We start from the raw sequence: 18590 nt of genomic DNA on the forward strand, positions 1-18590 counted from the left end.
TCCACATCTGTGTTCCCAGGACCCTCCTGTGTGCTGTACCATCTGAAAAAAAGAAACAAACTGCCGTGTATGCAGAGAATACTGTCAGGCAAAACACTAAACAAATTCTTTGCCTTTTCTCAGCTTGTGATCATTTAAAAGGAATTTTCCAGAGGCCCAGGCTAATATTAGCCCTTGCAAAATGAAGTTTCCATTCCGCCCCGGCGATATTCTCACCGAGCGAAGGAACAGACTGGGCGAAGCCTCCGCTGTGTGATCAGATTGTCTCGGAATGGGCCGTTTGCATGCAGATACACCGGGGTGTAAATAATGGAGGACATCGGTGGGGCTGTGTGCGTACGTGTGCATGTGCTTGTGTCCGAGTGCATGGGCACATGGGTGTGCGAACATGTGTGTGGTTAATTTTGGAGAACACAGGTACATCACAGCGGAGTCAGGTGCTGTTTCAGCTAACGCTTTGGTGCAGGATAGCAGAGGCTGAAAGGGCTGATCACCAAGAATGTTTTATAGCACTGCAGCTCACTGCCTCCTCACAACACTATGACAGCACATGTGCAGAGCCTCAGAGGCTGAGCGAGAGAATGTTGTGGGTATTAGATACGGAAGTGATGCTTTCAACAAATTCACTCAGGTTACACCTAACAGGGTAGATCTCCAAAGAGAGGTATAAATAATGTAAATGCAGAAATCCTCCAACACAAAGTGGCAGGCGGTATTTATATCTTATTTTCAAAGTGTCCAACAACAGCAGGAGAGTCTAACTATTACTATAAAGGTGCCAAAGACATCTAAAGCATATTGCTTTATCACTGAGGACTTGTGTTTAACTAGGACAAACACAAATGGGGCTTTGGTGGGTTAAAGCAATCAGGCCTCTGAAGTCCTTGAGCAAGCAATTACTCGAAACTGCCTGGGGAGGGAAAAGGCAAATGGAGTGGCCAGCACAGCACAGTGAAACAGATCAATGTTCACTTCCTTCGCTTTAATGGCATCCACTCACATCAGGAATAAACACACAGCTCCCCAATGTAGGTTTGTCTTATCTTAAAGAGGTAAAAAAATAAAACATGAAAGTCAAAATCCAGAAAATATGTGAAGATATAATCTCATTTAAAATCTTTTGTTTCAGCACAAATACACTTGTTAACAGTCTCATGTATTTGTTCCGAGCCCATTAAAGGAATACTGCAATTTTTTGGTAATCCACTTTTCTCGTTGTTTCCGAGACTTAGATGAGAACATCAACCCCCTCTCATGTTTGTACATTAGATATTTACAGAGGAGACGGTTAGCTTAGCTAACATGTAACACGGCTCTGTTTACAGGTAACAGCACCAAATAAACATGTTGACACTGAAACTGTTTGTTAAATGCATAGACAATTAAAACAAACAAAAAACATTGACACAAATGAAGAGGTGTTTCCCCATCTGTTCATTCTTTATCCTAAGATAGGAGGCTAACAGGCTGCTAGAGCTCAAGCTTCATATTTAACACAGACATGATGAGAGTGTTCTTATCTAACTCGCAGCAAGAAAGCACGTTGACATATTTCCTGAAATTTCAAACTTCTTCTTTAAGAATTTATTTATGTAGACTAGATTGGCACTCAGTGTAGATTGCGTACCAAACAGTCTCCTTATGAAACCACACCAGTCCCCTAAACATGCCTGATTTTTTTCATTAAGATCCATGAATTATTCTTTAAAAAAAAAAAAATGTAAATGTTGAAAAATGTTAAAATTAAAATTGGGTCAGATTTTCTTTGGGTCATGTCCCACTTCTCGTGCCCCAAACTAACGAAAATGAAAACATAACCTTCTTGGTGGTGCTAAATATATATAACTTTTCAGAAGGAACAATTAAAAATGTTACCAAATAACATTTTTATTAATAACAAACAATTAAAGCCACCTTACTAGTGCATTATAATTACTATTCAAGAGAGACATTTAAAATATAGGTAGTAATGTAATCTTTTCAGTCTACCCCCACAGAATGGAGAAAATAACAGAAACATTCCCTGTTGTCCTTTAATTGTCTCTACTCTCCATATAAGGGGATTTAATCTGAGAAAAAAGGGACAAAAAAACTGAACCTCACCTTTCTGACACAAAACGAGGCCTGACCTCCGACCTTTATGTAAGCCAACTGATAAGAGGTGGAAAAGATCAAACACAATCTTCAATAGTCACTTGTTCGACAAGCTAAGCTAACAGGATGTTTGTCAACATCAACACTATCGCCTTCTTCTACTGACGAGGTTACTTGAGGCACTATTAACGATGACCTAGCGTAAGAGCTTTAACAGAGGTTAAATAGGTCGCTAGTTAGAAGAAAAAGCATTACACACAGGATAAAAATGAATGGGAAGTTATTGAAATAACAGAGAAAAATGTGTTTATGCGGCGTTTAGTTTTGTTTATCCTAGGGTCTGTCCCTTGGGCAGCAATGTAAGGAGACAGGAATTTCACAAATTCCATGGAATAGATGTTTTCTTCATATTATTCTGAATTTTTTATATGGAAGTAATTAGGTCTGTATTGGGAAAATATTTTTTCTCAGCTGTGAATCCAGGGAAGACATTGTCGGTCAGTTGGCCGATCACTTTGTTCCAAAGAGAAATATCTCAAGTATTGACTGGATTAACAAGAGGATGAATCCTAATGACATTGAAGAGCCCCTGGCTTTCGATCTAGTGCCACCTGCAGGTCAAATTTGTTTATGTGACCTCTGAAATATATTCACAACTTCTGTATGAGCTGGCACAAAGTACGGTACCAGAAGTACCAGAATATTCATTTATGTTCCCCACTGGGTAGAATTGTAATGACTTTGGTGATTCCATTACTTTTCCCCTAATACTACCAAGAGGTCCAAGTTGTCGTTTATCCTGTGAAATGATTTAATACCACTGATTTGAATTGGTACAACTATGTACATAGATTCATGTCCCCAAGAGGATAAATCCCAGTGATAAAGGTGCATTGACTTGACTCTGGCACCATGCATGATGTTTAAGTTTTTAGTCTAAGGTAAAACGAACTACAGGATGTATTTCCGTCAAATTTACAACCATTCCACTTCCTATTGGTGATCCTCAAATGTTTCATCCAGCATCATCACCAGGTCAAAAATGTAATCAGTTCTATAGTTCATGACTAAATACCTGCAAAGCCAATGACATTCACATCACAGTTTCACTTTGTGTTTGGTGATCATTTGCTAAATTACGATTTTGACCAGGTTAATATTTCCTGTCATAGAGCACATGTTAACACACTGATGTTAGCATTTACGTCAAAGCTGGGTTCAGAGTGCAGCTAGTGTTGATGAAGACTAATAGTCTGGTTCACGTTATGGATAAGAATCAGTATGTTTCATCTCCTAGGGACCATTAATGTCTGTACAAAACTGAGTGACAATCCATCAAAAAGATGTTGAGATATTTCTGCTTAGCCAAAAATGGCAAAACAACCAATGTTTCAATCCCTTGAGAGTTTTCATGCTGCTAGGATGGCTGAATGTAAATACAAACAGACAGATAGGCATACAGCCAGATAAACGCACTGCAGCTTCTATTTCCTATTTGGTTTCCCACATGTTTTTGACCAGGATGTTGGTCAAAAATAAGTGGCCGAGCTATTTAACTATTAGCTAGGGACTGCCGTATATCCGACTATAGTGTATATCATGAATATTAATCTTCATTAAGAGAAATGTTTACAGCAGTTGAGAGTCAAAAGTAAAATAGAATCTTTGTTCAACTCACATGGGAATTTTCATTGCATGGACGATGGTTTTATGATAGATTTGGAGATTTTATTTTGTCTAAAATGACTTACAAAAAGTGCAATGAAACTCCAATTTTCAATCTCTCATGCAACAGCTTAGCTATAATGACAACCCTAAACTTTCTTCTAAAAGTATGCAAGTATTAGGCAGGACTATTTTGCAGAGATTAAGATATAAAAGTTGCCAGTTTATGAGTCTTGTATCCATATAAACTCCTCTTCTAGTATCTAAAGTCTAGCACTGTCTCGCTTAGTGTTAGACACAAACACACAAACACACACACACACACACACACACATTGTTTTGCACAGTAGCTCCACTCCAAATCGTTTTGTCTCGCTGTCCCACAAGATGAGATGCAAACCTTCCAGTTTCCCACAAAGACAAAATACCAGACAAGCAACTGAAAAAAATGCAGCTTCTGTCTTCCATAAATATATTATTAGACAATGACAGCCTGTTTATTCATAGCTCCTAAGCTGTTGTTATGGCGGTGGATTTTGTGGCTGGGGGGTGGGGGTACTGGAGGTAGAGTGGGGAGTTTGACCCTCTGGACCCTCTGGAGCCTGGAACTTGGCAGAGGGCCTCAGGGAGAGCGTGTCCTTGCAAAGACCAGTCGTCTGGGGTCCTATAAGCCACCACTGCTGCCTGACATCTGGGGCTGTCTAGCTGGGCTGCGACTGAATGCATGCTGGGTAGTCCAGCACACAGGCACACTGCACACATCAGGGTCGGGGGTCAATTCACTTTCAATTTCATCCATTAAAGCGGCATGTTTTCTTGGTCACAAACTGGAACACTACAGTCATTAAATGTGATTTCTGAAAGATTTCTCAGAATAACGGTTGAGTCATTAGCACTGTAAATGGCTGTTTCAGTTTACATTTGTAATTGAGTGAAGTCAAGACACACACATGCACACACACACACACACACACACACACACACACACACACACACACACACACACACACACACACACACACACACACACACACACAGAGAGGATTATTTTGTTTCCCTTAACAACAAGGCAGCAAATGACTAAGGTACCAGGAAGTGCTTAATCCCACTGAGGAGACGGTCAGGGACCACAACACGTTGTTTAGTTAATGTGTTTCAGAGTTACATTTAAACAGTTGCTATGAAAAGATGAATATGCAAAGCAACAGATCCACTGCCCAGAGCCGTGGCCACAAATTGTATATTAATTTATTACTTAATTTTTGTGGGATTAAAATAATCTAATTAAAAAATAATTAATTATAAACAAGATTAAGAGTCTTTAACCATGCCTTTGTAAGGCTGGAATTAAATGTAAATGCTAACGTTAGCATGCTGACATGTCGTTTTGTAAGGTTTGGTCCTTACTATGTAAAGTGACTTGAGATTATGTATGTTGTGATTTGGTGCAATACAAATAAAACTGAGTTGAATTTAATTGTCACTGTGATGATGCTAACATGCTGATGTCAATACTACAGTTGAAGGTATTTGGTCATAAAACAATTTTTTGAGCAGACTGACCTTATGATCACCAGAATGATTAAGAAACTATTGAGACGTTTCCCTCAAAAGCTTATGATGGTGCTAGAGGAAAGATCAAAGGATCAACAAAGTGCATCGCCGTTATGTAAATCATCTGATGTTTGTAAAATATTTCAGCCCAGGTCAAATAGTGATGAACTGACCGACAGACCAGCGACACAAAACAAAACTCTGCTGAAATTGAAACGTTGGTATGTTGGCATAAGAACGACATGATGCAGGTGATTTAAATGTGCATCGAAGTTAAAACAAAAGAGACAGAAACATGGGGCAGACAAAAACATCCCAACCCTGTGGAGCCATGGAGTCATGTTTCTCAAAATAAAACATGAAACTGACACAAATGGTATATTTCCATTATAGTTCCTCTGGTGTTAAACTGGCACCATTGCTCTTCAATGGCACTTGACTAAACACGAGCTGTACTGATGAACCAATTCGTAATATCTGCATTGTCCAGAAAATTTTGCGCCACATTTGGATCGAAAGTTGGCTAATGGCAGCTACAGCCCTGTTCCTGTGGAGTGTGGAGGCTCCAAAGCCAAGCCTGAGAACCACCACTCAGGCCTTCAGAGACTTAGCCGTGTGCTCTTTTCCACCATTCCCAGCTTATTTATGGAATGCAGCTTTGTCATATTTTTCCATAGCGCAATTTTCCCCCTATAAATAGGCGCAAAAGGCTCGCAGAGTTGGGGTGGGAGTATGAGGGGTCAGTATCTGTCCTGTTCACTCATCATTGCCCTTCTACTCTCTCTTGTTCTCCTCCTTTTTTTCCAAACATTTGAGCACTGACAAATATAGAGCAATGTTAGGGTGATGGGAACCCATTTGATGATCTTACCTCCAGTGGAGAAAAAGAAAAACGAGCTAAGTTTCCAAATAATCTGACAGATTTTCCATTTACATGGGCAAATCCATTACCCTGATGCTGGTAACATGTCGACTATTTATAAGTTCTTCATTTACATAAACATTTGGTCTGAATACACACAGTGAAATAACATCATTCTGTCTTTGCCCATATTATCTGGAGACATAAGTGGAATGTGTGTCTGTATGTTTGTGTGTATAAGTGTTCCTATTTCCTCTACAAGTATTTAAAATTAATCAGAAAAATGGAATTCTATAAATTTGTTAATATAAATACAGGAGCAAATTAACCTTGACCTTTGACTGAGAGGGGAAGTGCTGCTGCTGCTGCTGCTCTACAGAGACTCTAAACTTCTGAGGAAATCCTACGAGTGACGTCAAACATGTAGCTACACAAGAATCCCCTTAGTCACTATTGTAATCTAACACTTCAAACACAGTATGATGTGCAAGCACAAGAACAAGAAATATAGTTTCCTGAAGAGACTTAAAGTTTGAAAACAACATTTGAAAATTGCCCCAAGTGCAAATCAATACACTGGTATCTACTTAATGTTAATGCTAATACTAGCTAACACTACTTTATATATTGTGACTCAGCCTCACCTGAAAATGTTATATATAAAACATTACACCGTTGCTTCACAGCATGAAGGTTCTTGGTTTGAATCCCGGTTCGGTCAGGGTCTGTCTATAAAGACAGACCCTGACCCTAACCCATATTCTCCTGGTGTCTGTGGGGGGTTTTGCCAGTATGTTTTTTTTCCCTATTTATTTCCTTTATTCAAGAGCATTGGTCTTTAAAGGTTCAATGTGTAGAATTTAGTGACACTTGGTTGTGAAGTTGTATGTTGCAGCTAAAGCCCCCTCATCTCAACCTCCCCTTCCAAACATGAAAGAGAACCTGTGGTCGCCCTCAGTTGTCATTAAAACTCAAAAGGTGTTTAGTTTGTCCAGTTTGGACGACTGTAAAAAAACACTCCCGATGTAAATATAAAGTATTTAAATATAAAGGGCCCATTCTAGGGTAAAGAAAACAACAATTTGTAAAAATGTTGATGAAATACACTAGTGAAAACACAACTAGGATTATTTTATATAAAAAAAGATCCCTTTCACCTAAATCTTACACACTTAACCTTTAAGTTTGAGAGCAGGACTTATTTATTTCATGTTCACATTTTGTAATGCTTTCACTCAAAAACCCTGCACATGCACTGAAATCTCCCCTGCTTGAGCTACGATATATTCCTCCTGTGCTCAAACTGTGTGCTTGCACTCAGATATTTTGTTGCTTGAACAGATTTCCTTCGCTCCAGCTTCAGCTCTTCTCCTCGCGCTCATGCTGCTTCTGTGTGCGCACGGGAAAGGCCTGCTCCCGGATTACTCCTCTGCTCTATGATTTTTTTTCTTATGCACTTGGGGCTTTTATTGTGCGACAAGTCAAAATTCATCAACCAACAGAATGCCAGGTGTAGTGTTGACGCGAGGAGCAGAGCTGAGGCTGAAGTGCACGAAATCTGTCCAAGCAACATACAGAAACTAAATATTATATTGTTTCTGTATGTTGGCTATGTGATGAGCTGGCCACCTGTTCCTGCCTCTTGTCCAATATCAGCTGGGATCGCAGTCTAATATCTGCAAGTCATAGCTGAGCACTTTAACTACTGCACACGGAGGCATAACGACTACAGCTTATATTATGAATATCAGTCTTCACTGAGAGAAGCACTGACATCACTTGAGCTGAGAATCAAACAGTAACATAGGAGTTTATGTTGAACTTGCCAATGTTACATCAGCGGAGGTTGTACGTAGTGAGACAGGGTGGTCCTGTCACAAACAGTCCTGTGCCCACAAAGCCACAAACTCAACCCGCTCAGTCAAAAAACCACCAAGCTCATTGTGCCTGAAAGAAGACAGCATACGTCTCTGTGGTCGCTTATTTTTATCATATATATTTATAATCTTTATTCTAATTCAGGGCAGCTGAAGCAGTGTCCCCTGAAGCAGATTTATTGCAGTGTAAAAATAAGTCTGTCAACCAGTTGGGTGTTTGTGCTCAGGCACTGATGATTTGCTCCCTTCGCCTCGGATGGCCTTTGAGTCAAACAATACAGCGACCATGATATGGACTAATCAGGGTAATGCAGAGACATGAAGTCTGCTCACAGCTCCTAACCATCATTAAGAGGCCTTGGTCACAAGATCACTCTACTGCTACTAGCCAGTGGTGTTTCGCTACACACACACACACACACACACACATTCATACAGTACAGCCACACACACGCACACTGCTGGAATGACATTGTTGTTCATTCAGAGAAGCAGCTTGCTGTCGTAGCTGGCTGCGTTTGTTGTTGAAAGGTCCCCTGGGTGGAGATTCCTCTGGGCCTCAGTCATAAGGAGAGGCATCAATGGGAAACCAGAGGGGATAAATGAATGGGCCTGTGGTCAGGTGCTGCTCTGTTATGTGAGCGTTGTAACTGCTGAATGGTGAGCACATCATACAACAATGACAAGAACCAAGCGGGGGTGTTTCGAAGAAGCAAAAATGTAAAAAGTACAATTATGTTCGTTTTAAGTTTGCAATTTTACATTGCCAAAACGTGTTTTTACACGTCAACTCTTTCGGCACAGCTAACCCAAGGAACTTCAGAATATTACAGAACTTAATATTCTTTTAATGTTAGCAATAAATGTGATGGTAACATTTCACCACTTCTGATTCCACGCCATCTTTATTTTGCTTGTCAACAGACAGCAACTCTCATACAGAATATTAACAGTCTACACTCTGGAGACAGTGTGCTGCCTCGTGCTTGCAGATCACATCACATCAACAAACTGTGATAACTTTCATTTTCATTCATTATTCACTTCCTGTCTGTCGCTGCACAAATGGACTATCCAGTCTACTGCGAGTTACACCAGAAGATGAACAATTTAGGAAATACACTTGGGTCCTAATGCATGCCCCCATCAAGAAAGACTTTAGCTGTAAAGGCTCTAATTTGATGGAAATCTGTTGTATTCTGAAGCACCGATTCCATCATATACACTGATGTTACCTGGTCTTGTCTACCTGGTTGTTCAGTGGTTTATTGTTTATTATGTATCTTTTGTGTTTTAATCCACACAGTGCGTAGATCTGTAAATAGCTATTCATGTTTAAAACGTACTCCTGATTTAACTTTTGCAATTAAAAATCATGAGAACCTTTTTATTTATACTTATACTTTCACTGTAGGTTTACCAAGATATAACACCCTTATGGCAAATGTCATGTTGTACTACAAATATAAAATACACTCATATTTAAGAAAGTCAAATTAAGTAGCATCCAATTGGGTGACATCTTTTCCCTTAAATTCTCTATTGGTATACCTAACTCATATGGGAAATTCAATGCACTGTACAAGAGTTTTGTTCCCACAGACTAAACAACAAGGCATGAAAAAGAAAGATTTGATTCAAATTTTCCTAATTTCTTCATCATCCTCTGACTTTTGATCTAACAGCATAGAAGAGTGAACACATCTCTGTACAGTTTAATGAAGGACCTAATCCCGGCCCTGTCATACACTGACGACCTGTCCAGGGTGTACCCCGCCTCTCACCTAATGTCTGCTGGGATTAGCGCCAGCACCCCCCTGCGACCCTCAAAGGATAAGGGGTATAGTTAATGGATGGATGAACATATTTAAATCACAAATATTGTTATGTAATGTTATAACTGCTGCTTTACTGCAATTTAAGAACAATTTGTCATCTGGGAGGAGTCAGCTATAGCAGAGGTAAAAACAACTTAGGTAATATTTCATTATAAAATGTTTGAATTAATAAAATCAACAATTGATTTTATATATGGCATGTATACATAAAACACCTACAATATTAAGCTTTGCTGCCAGGGTTTTAGCAGAAGTAAATTATGTGTGCAGTAAGCACTTGAGCATTTGAGATGCAGAGACATAACCAGTTTGTTTCCATACAGTGTCATACTATATGGATCCAGGGGTGCAATAAAGTGCTGGGATATGTCAAATGGATTCACCCACTAAGCATGAGTTTTGTTGTAATTTAAATTACCTGCAACGACACACTTTGGAAAGCAACGATATCAACAACAACATGTCGCAGCCTTGTTGCTGCTGCTGCTGCTGAATCATTCGACGCACTCTTCACTTGTGACACAAGCAGAGGAAGCAGGTCCAACACCTGAAAACACGTATTTTTGGCACAGAGAACTTGCAGCTTTGAAACTCATAATTAATACCTCAATAAAAACAATTATCCGGGGCAAAATCCTTAAAGCTAGAATGAGCTAAGTACTCAATAAAAAAAGCTCTTGTGCTTTGTGCAATAGGCTTTGAGAATGTGGGTTGTTGAGGAAAACATGAAACCTGCACGAATGTCCTGCAACCGTGTGTTGGTTTACTACACTATTCTCACCAAGTTGCTTTCAACAGTGACTTGTTATTTATTTATTTATTCTCAAATAAAACTGGATAAATTCTGATGAGATATATTATCATTTTTTGGGGGAGAAATATGAACTAATTTGAAAGCTTAATGTCATCCAGGTAAACAGCAGATTGACTCCCACTGTGATGACTGTGATATTTCATAGACCATCTTTGGCTGTGTATTCCCTGATGTGAAGCTGATTTTGGTTTTCACCTTTACTCACTGTATATCTCAACGACATGCTAGTTAGCATGTTACTATATTAACAATTTAGGAGAAACATAAGTTAGTGGTAAAATCACAGACTAAAATATAGAACAACAAACATTATAGTGATGAGTAATACAAAATGATATCATATGCGCTTGTATGAGTTCGAATACTGCCACCTTGCAGTGGAAAGATGTGAAGAGCTTTGACCAAAGAGTGTCATGGTGTTATTGAATTTCCTGGAACTGATCTCAAATCATTAATCTCTAATGATCAAAGTCTTCATGCTGCAATGTTCAAATAGCCACAAATTAACCATAACTCATGAAATGACACTTTAATTTGACACTTGTTACACTCATTTTCTCCAGAGGGAAAATCCTCCCAACAATATAAAAGTAAGTTGGAGGGTTTTAAACACTAAAGGCCACTGACAGCCTTCTCCTGAGGCACAAGAAAAAGACATGAACTGACTAGATCGCTGACTAAAAACAACTCAAATATACTGTATGAGCACAGCAAAGTCGCCATCTGCAATGGAAGCAAACAGGACAGGAATAATAATTCAAGCTGGAGGGTCAGCTGCAGATGGGGTTAAGACTTGGAGGCTGGATCTGGGTCTGGAGGGTCAGCTGGAGCAGTGGCAGGGGCCTGCAGCCCATAGTGGGGCTCTACTAGCAGTTTCCCCCCTTGCTGTTTGATGGGAGACACCAGAGAGGGAAAAAGGGCAGGCATACCAAGAGAACTGAGTGACCCAAAAATGCGTCTGTGTATTTAGAACCACGCTAATAGATAAACTGCTTATTGCTGCATGTGGATGTGGCTCAAAAAACGTGCATTCAAACTTCTTTTTACACTTACATCATACATGCCTCGTCCTTGTCACATGTGAGAAGAGAATCTGATTTTGGTTGTATTTTAACAGGAAGCACTAAAAGGCCGATTGGTGGAACTAAGTGGATATTTGAGATCTTGATAAATGGTTTGTTTACTATTAAGTGAAAGGGCATTTATTCTCTTCATAAATCTTTTTAGTTGTCAGCTGGGGTTCTTTTAGATTGATTTAGTTAGCATCACTTCTGTGGCAGTGTGTGGTCACGAAATGATCACATGCACTTTTGAGAATGACACATCATGGCCCATTGTCTTTCTCTAACAAGTTTTAACTGGTGTTAAATTTTAAAGAAACCCAAACAGTACAGTCTGAAGTCCCCCCAAAATCACACTGCTTCTTCTCATATGCATAAATCTAAATCATAGGGCATCTTTTTGGATAAAGTTGTGATTCTCAGTCTTCCTTGTTGTTTTATTTATTACTTATAAGTTTCAAATGGCCGCCTGAAATGAAACACTACCGTTGCTGAAGTCTCAGAAAAGTGAGCTCCATCAGCTGATTGTAAAAAAGCGCTGGTGTCTTTTGGGCCTGTGAAGGGCCCGTCTTGGGCTTTTCCTCCTGCCAGCAAATGGAGAGACGGACAGTGTGCCCGGTGTTATCAATGAAGCCAGCCTCTTGGCTCTCCAAAAAGTGCAGCTTGGAAGGCGTCCATGGCAGGGCATTAGGCCTGGAAGGTTTGTGTCGTTTGTAATTTATAACACTGAGGGAAATGGGCAAGAGGACAATATGGAGAGAAGAGGGAGAGAGGGAATGTTGGAGGAGGGGGATGGGACTTGCTGCACAAGCAAGTGGCTCTGCCTCCCAGAGTGTGCTGCACAGAGCCTGGTTACCAGGCTGACCAAGCTGGAGGGCTTTCTGTCCCTCTGTGAGGCACAGGCTGAATGGGCCTTATTTTCTTTTTCGTTCAAATCCGAGTGAAACATAAACTAGATAAAGATATAATAATTTGTACATACATACTTGTATAAATATGAATGCAAGTAAACTAACTGTAGGAGAGAAGGATATCCAACCATACACACAGTACACATTTATTAGCAGCTATTAGCAGCTTTACTGTACATCTGAGAACCAAAAGATGTCAAAGAGATGCCAGTTAATCAAGGTTTCTGACTTTCAGAAAGAAAAGCAACACTGACTTCTTACTTCATTATAGTTCTCTATCTCAGGAGCTCAACGACCAGTGCAACAAACTTTACTGTGTGAAAACTGGGCCTGATTTTCACAGCAAACCTTGAATTCAGGGTTTGTAGAATTTTGCACATCTCAGCCTCTGCTAATAAGACACAATAATCACTGCAACACAGGGATCATCATCATCATCATAATTATTCTGCTCCTCCCCAAAATGATCATACGGGGACACTAATGGCAGCAATTTCCCTTCATTTTATAAGAATGACATAATGCAGAACACCCAAATTACCTTGATAGCATCTTAAAGACATAACTACAGTGAAAACAAACATATCTACAACATTTTCCCTTCACATGAGACACAAAGTATATTCCTTTGCACAAAAGTATGAATTTCAGATTTTTTAAAATCTGAATGAACTTTTATTACTCTCCGATGGGCATCTAGGGCACAGTGCATTCTCAGATTGAATTTTATCTCATCATGTGTTCCGTGTCATGGCATGGACAAATGTCCTGATACCATCCCCTCCCAACTGAGGTGCCCCACGGCTCGTTGCTGGAACCCCTTCTCTTTGCAATATTCACAACTTCCTTTGGTCCAATTATCCACTGGCATGGCTTCTCATATCACCACAATGCAAATGTGAAACAACTGTTCCTGTCATTCGTGCCAGATGATCCCACAGTAACAGTGTCAATCTCAACTGGTCTATCAGTCATGTATGAAGGAAAGGCCACCTTGAGCTAAACCTCTCTAAGACTGAACAGTTACTCATCCCCACCAATCAATCTCAACATCAACACCACCTCTTCATCTCTCACCAACCAAGGTCATGAAAAGCTAGGTGCCATGTCTGATGACGAGTTATCCTTCTCAGACCATGTTGCATCTGTCTCCTCATGCTATAGAAAGTAGGCCTTACCTGACTCAGAGTGCCAGCAAGAGCTTTGTACAGGTCATGGTTATCTCGCCTCACCCACTGAAATGCTCTTATGAATGGCCCTAGTGCTCAGTGAAACACACAGATGTTTTCTTCAATCTGCAGACAAGAGCTCATGTCACTCGGTTGTCCATCGACCTCCACTGGCTGCCAGCATCAAATCCAAGTTGCTAAAGCCTACAGAGTAACTTCAGGGTCACTTGCAGTACCTGAACTCAATCAAATGGGCTTATGCTCCTACTTGTACACTGAATTCCTTCAAGAAATATCATCCGGAATCACCATCCCTTCACAAAAGGCAACCACAGTCCAGAGTCCAGACTGTTCTCGATATTGGGTCTCTGGCAGTAGAGTGAGTTAGCAAATGCTATCAGAGTTTGTATCTTCAAGAACCTCTTAAAGACTTATCTCTTCTGAGGGCATCTCCTTTCCTTACAAGCCTAACTAGCACTTACTGTGTACTTTTTACCGGAGCTCCTGCACTTGGTCTTATTGAAGAGGATACTTCAGCGCATCCTTCTGTACTGAAGCTCTTGTGTTGTCTCTGGGTTCTAATTGGCTTTGGATAAGCGTGACTGAGAAATAAATGTACTTTTATGTTGTAACGTTATGAATTACGTTATTTGTTTATGTTTTTTAGCTTTGGGAGAGACATTTTTGTGTTCTCGATGTTGACTAAATGTCCTGAATTAACTCTCATTGCATTTTGCTGTGTAATAATTGACTTGAACCATCCAATTAACACTGACTGAATATCAACAAGTCTTCAAAAAAGCCTAAGACCACAACACTTGATGAAATTACTTTAAAAATGCTTTAAAAAAAAGAGTGTACACTCAAAAATGTATGCACACTCTGCTTACTCATGTGACTCAGTAAAATCCAGGCCTTTTCATAATCAAGCAAATAATTACTCACTCATCTCTACATCACTCTTCAGCTGTTATAGTAATACAGCTTGTCTCATGTCAATTATAAATCCTGAATACTGTTACTACCTTGATCCTTCATACCCAGTGTGATCTCTGTTTTGGGAAACAGCTTATTAAAAGGAACATGGGGGTGGCTGCATTCTCAATTGTGTAATAACAAATTTTGCTCAGTAGTGCACGGCTACAGATCCTTGGCAACATGTGCTGGAAGCAGACTCAGCTCCTTAACTACATCCACAACACAAAACTACCAAAGCCTTTTCTCAGGAATGGCGGTCGTCAGAGGCTACCAGAAGAGAAACGAGTCACTAATGAATCAAAGAAGTTATTAAGAGGAAAAGATGTGACCTGACATATGATTTCACAACTGTGTCGAGCAAAAAAGTAGCTGTTGAAATATAAATATATTAATCAATCCAAACAATATATTGCACAAAAAGACACATAAGTAATACAATAATATCTCTATACCACAATGAGTGCCTCAGATTCATGCGACCTTTATCTTAGTGGGCGTCCATAAATGCCCACTGTCGCTGCTCGACAGAGGCAAGAGGGCAAGATCACAGAGGTTTAGATCAAACGACATACACAGAATTTTCTCTTCAAAGTGACTCTTCATAAAATTACATCTTCAAGGCTGCTGGGACTTTTTTTGATGTCTTGTGATTTAATTTAGACCAAAGCATGTTCTATTTTCTGTGGCACCTTTTGTCGGTTGCCAAGCAGGGCAAATTTGAAGTCCCACTGATTTTAAATGTAAATATACAGTAAGATAGCTGACAGTGAAACAGTTGTTTGTATGGTGAACAATAACGGTAGGAGTTGTGGCGCCGTAGCAGCACCTACCTGGACACTCAAAGCACAGGACCACACCACTAAATGGCAAATCAGGACCACTGCAGACAGACTTCTCTGGTGTTCTTGAGTTACATATGGAGTGCCGGGATGTAAAGCAAAGTCATAATGCCCGATCAGACAGGCTTTGGGGAATGCACTGCGCCCATATTCACACTCCTCAACTGTTGTACTAATCGGGTCTTAAAAGCCTACTCCATGTTGTACCAGAATCTGAAGAATGTAGGCCAATTCAAAAGCCAGTCAACAAACACAAACAAGAGTTCAATCCAGACAATATTGAAGTCACCATAAGTCAATCATTCATTGACATTTTACACGGCAATTACTCTAATATTTATTACATCACAGGTGGAAGTTCTGTAATAAGCAGCCTACTCTACTACAATATGCTACTCTGATACTGATGTGCTAGAGGGGATAATTTGGAAATCTTTCCTTGTCGGTGAATCTCTGAGCTAGGTTTTTGTAAAAATCAAACACAAAAGCCAAACAATGTGCAAATTGTAGTGAAGACATGATGTCAATATGGTTGTTTTTCCGTTCTGTAAGTTTGGCATGAGTCAAAAATTGTGGAAATGTTTAAACATCTTTAAAGCTGCATCAGTATTATCACATTCAAAATCTAATGAAAGTTTTCAGCAAGGCCTTGTAAAATGTCTTAATCAAAGAATACTAATGAATAGACACGCACAATAACCTTTAACAGGGGATATGGCTAACTGCCTGTCTCTGACCCTCTTAAAGATTTCTATTACAAACAATAAAAAGCTCTCAGTAGAGCTCATACCACCGCTCTGGCCCAACAGTCTTCTCAAATTCAATCAAGCCTCACCAAACTGTACACACTTATAGATATCAGTCCTGTCAATGTACCTGATTTTTTCATCAAGATCGGTGAATGGTTTTCTGGAAAACTTGAGAAAATGTCTTGCAATGTTAAAGAAAGAGAACAAAGTCTGCTCTTCTGTCCAAATCCTTGTCAAAAATGTACCACCAAATTCTCTTCAGGTCATACTTGAGTCCAAGTGAATGTCTGGGCCGCATGTAATAATATTTCCTTTGGTTATTCCAGATGTAATGTGTTAAAAAAAATGCACGGCCACGTGACCTTAAACTTTCAACCCCCAAAATGTCAGTTTAGTTCATCTCCGAGTCTATATGAATTTGTGTAGCAAATTTGAAGATACTCCCTCAAGCTGATCTTAAAATATCAAGTTTAGGAAAAACATAAAGATACTTTGTGAAGCCACTGAGACCTTGACCTCTGAGCTTTGGTTTTCCAAATCAAGTAAATGTTTGTGCCAAATGTGAAAGGATTCTTTGACGGAAATTCCAGAGATATCACATTCACAAGGCAAAAACCGCTTTGTCAGGTCACAGTGACCTTGACTTTTGACATTTGACCACCAAATCTAATCAGTTCATCCTGAAATAATCATTAAAAATGTGTATGTCTCCAGCCACTGGCTCCAGAAATTACTCCAAATATAGTCTGATGTAGCTGCCTAATTGAAATATGAAATTATTTTCTAATACAACAACTTAAAAGGGGGATAATGTTTCCATGTTGTTGGTTCTGCTGCCCCAAGTGGCAAAGAGAACAAAACTTTAACAAAAAAGAAAAAACCTTCATAAAAACTGTCCTGTAAGTGAGCACATAACCGCATATTGTGAATCCAACTGTGAAAAAAGTAAAAAAACAATACATTTTCACTTCCAGAGTTTCAACACGACTCTAAAACTATGGTTTAAAAGAACCGTTAGAAGTGATATAAATTATTCATGGCTTGTAGTAAACAGGCTCAAACATGCAAAACATTGAGTGTGGTTCCTTAAACTCAGAGTCCAGACTACAATAGAGAGTTGACTATATACAGGGTTGCTACAACAGCAGTTTTTGCCTTCTTTCATAAAGTGCTGCCAAATGACTCACGTTCTGTGCATACGAAAACCCAAAAGTCACTCAAAAGACTTAAACAAAATACATGCAATAAATCATAGAGATGACACTCAAGATTTTCTTTCAGTGAGGATTAACTGCCAAACGACAGAACAGGTGCATGAAGAAATGTGAACAAAACACAGCACAAAAATAAGATCTCTTTTTAATATGTGCTAATGTAATCACACACTGTGCCATTTGTAAGTGCTTCTGTAACAAAATTCGATTCTACTAATAATGCCATCTCCGATAACACAAAGTATAGTGAAACCTTTGATTCGAGGTAATTACTTCTGATAAAGTGAGCGGCTGGCAGCAGACGTCGTGCTGAGTTCAAAGGGGTGTCCCTCATCAGGAAACATTAAGTGTTCTAACCAACATGATGCCATTTAATCCCAACACTTGTTGCAGCGTTAGCACCAAGGGTAACCAGGCAAACACTCCAACATGCTTTCTAGACATTAGCTATAGTACGCTCCAAACAAACGCCAGCAAAGAACATCTGAAGCAAAACACAAAACTGCTTTGAAAAAAAGGATTTCAATAAGACCGACAGAGTAAAAAAATCAGTTTCACTTTAAGACGAAGCCCTGAGCAGAGAGACCGTGAAGGCTGGTGAATCTGAATTAAGCATAGATTGGCCTATATTGCAGCAATCGGGGGAACTAGTTCAAGACGTGCCAGGCCTCATGTAGGCTCTTTCACACAGGGGACGGCACTCTGAAACAGTGAGGCACAAAAACCTGAGGTGTGGAGCGCTAGCTGAACATGATTTTGATCATTTATCATGAGGATATTCTTCAGATGAGGGAGGAGTACTATTAACATGAATGTAAATGTAACAGCTTGAAAAGAAGTGCTGTGAAGAATTGCATTGTTTTCACAATGGCTCATAGACCTGTCAAAACATTACCTACATGAAACACCATGTTTGTCGCGGACAAACAGTGGAGTAACCAAATCAATGTACACACACAGAGTCA

At 39.6% G+C, this 18590-nt stretch overlaps 1 protein-coding gene across 2 annotated transcripts in view; it reads right to left on the reverse strand.

Annotated features, from left to right (window-relative positions):
• Positions 1-18590, reverse strand: part of cnnm2b (cyclin and CBS domain divalent metal cation transport mediator 2b) — a 35487-nt gene that overhangs the window by 11969 nt on the left and 4928 nt on the right. The gene's annotated exons all lie outside the window — the stretch shown is intronic.

Source organism: Hippoglossus stenolepis, chromosome 2 (genome assembly GCF_022539355.2).
Source record: "Hippoglossus stenolepis isolate QCI-W04-F060 chromosome 2, HSTE1.2, whole genome shotgun sequence".
NCBI classification, from domain to species: domain Eukaryota; kingdom Metazoa; phylum Chordata; class Actinopteri; order Pleuronectiformes; family Pleuronectidae; genus Hippoglossus; species Hippoglossus stenolepis.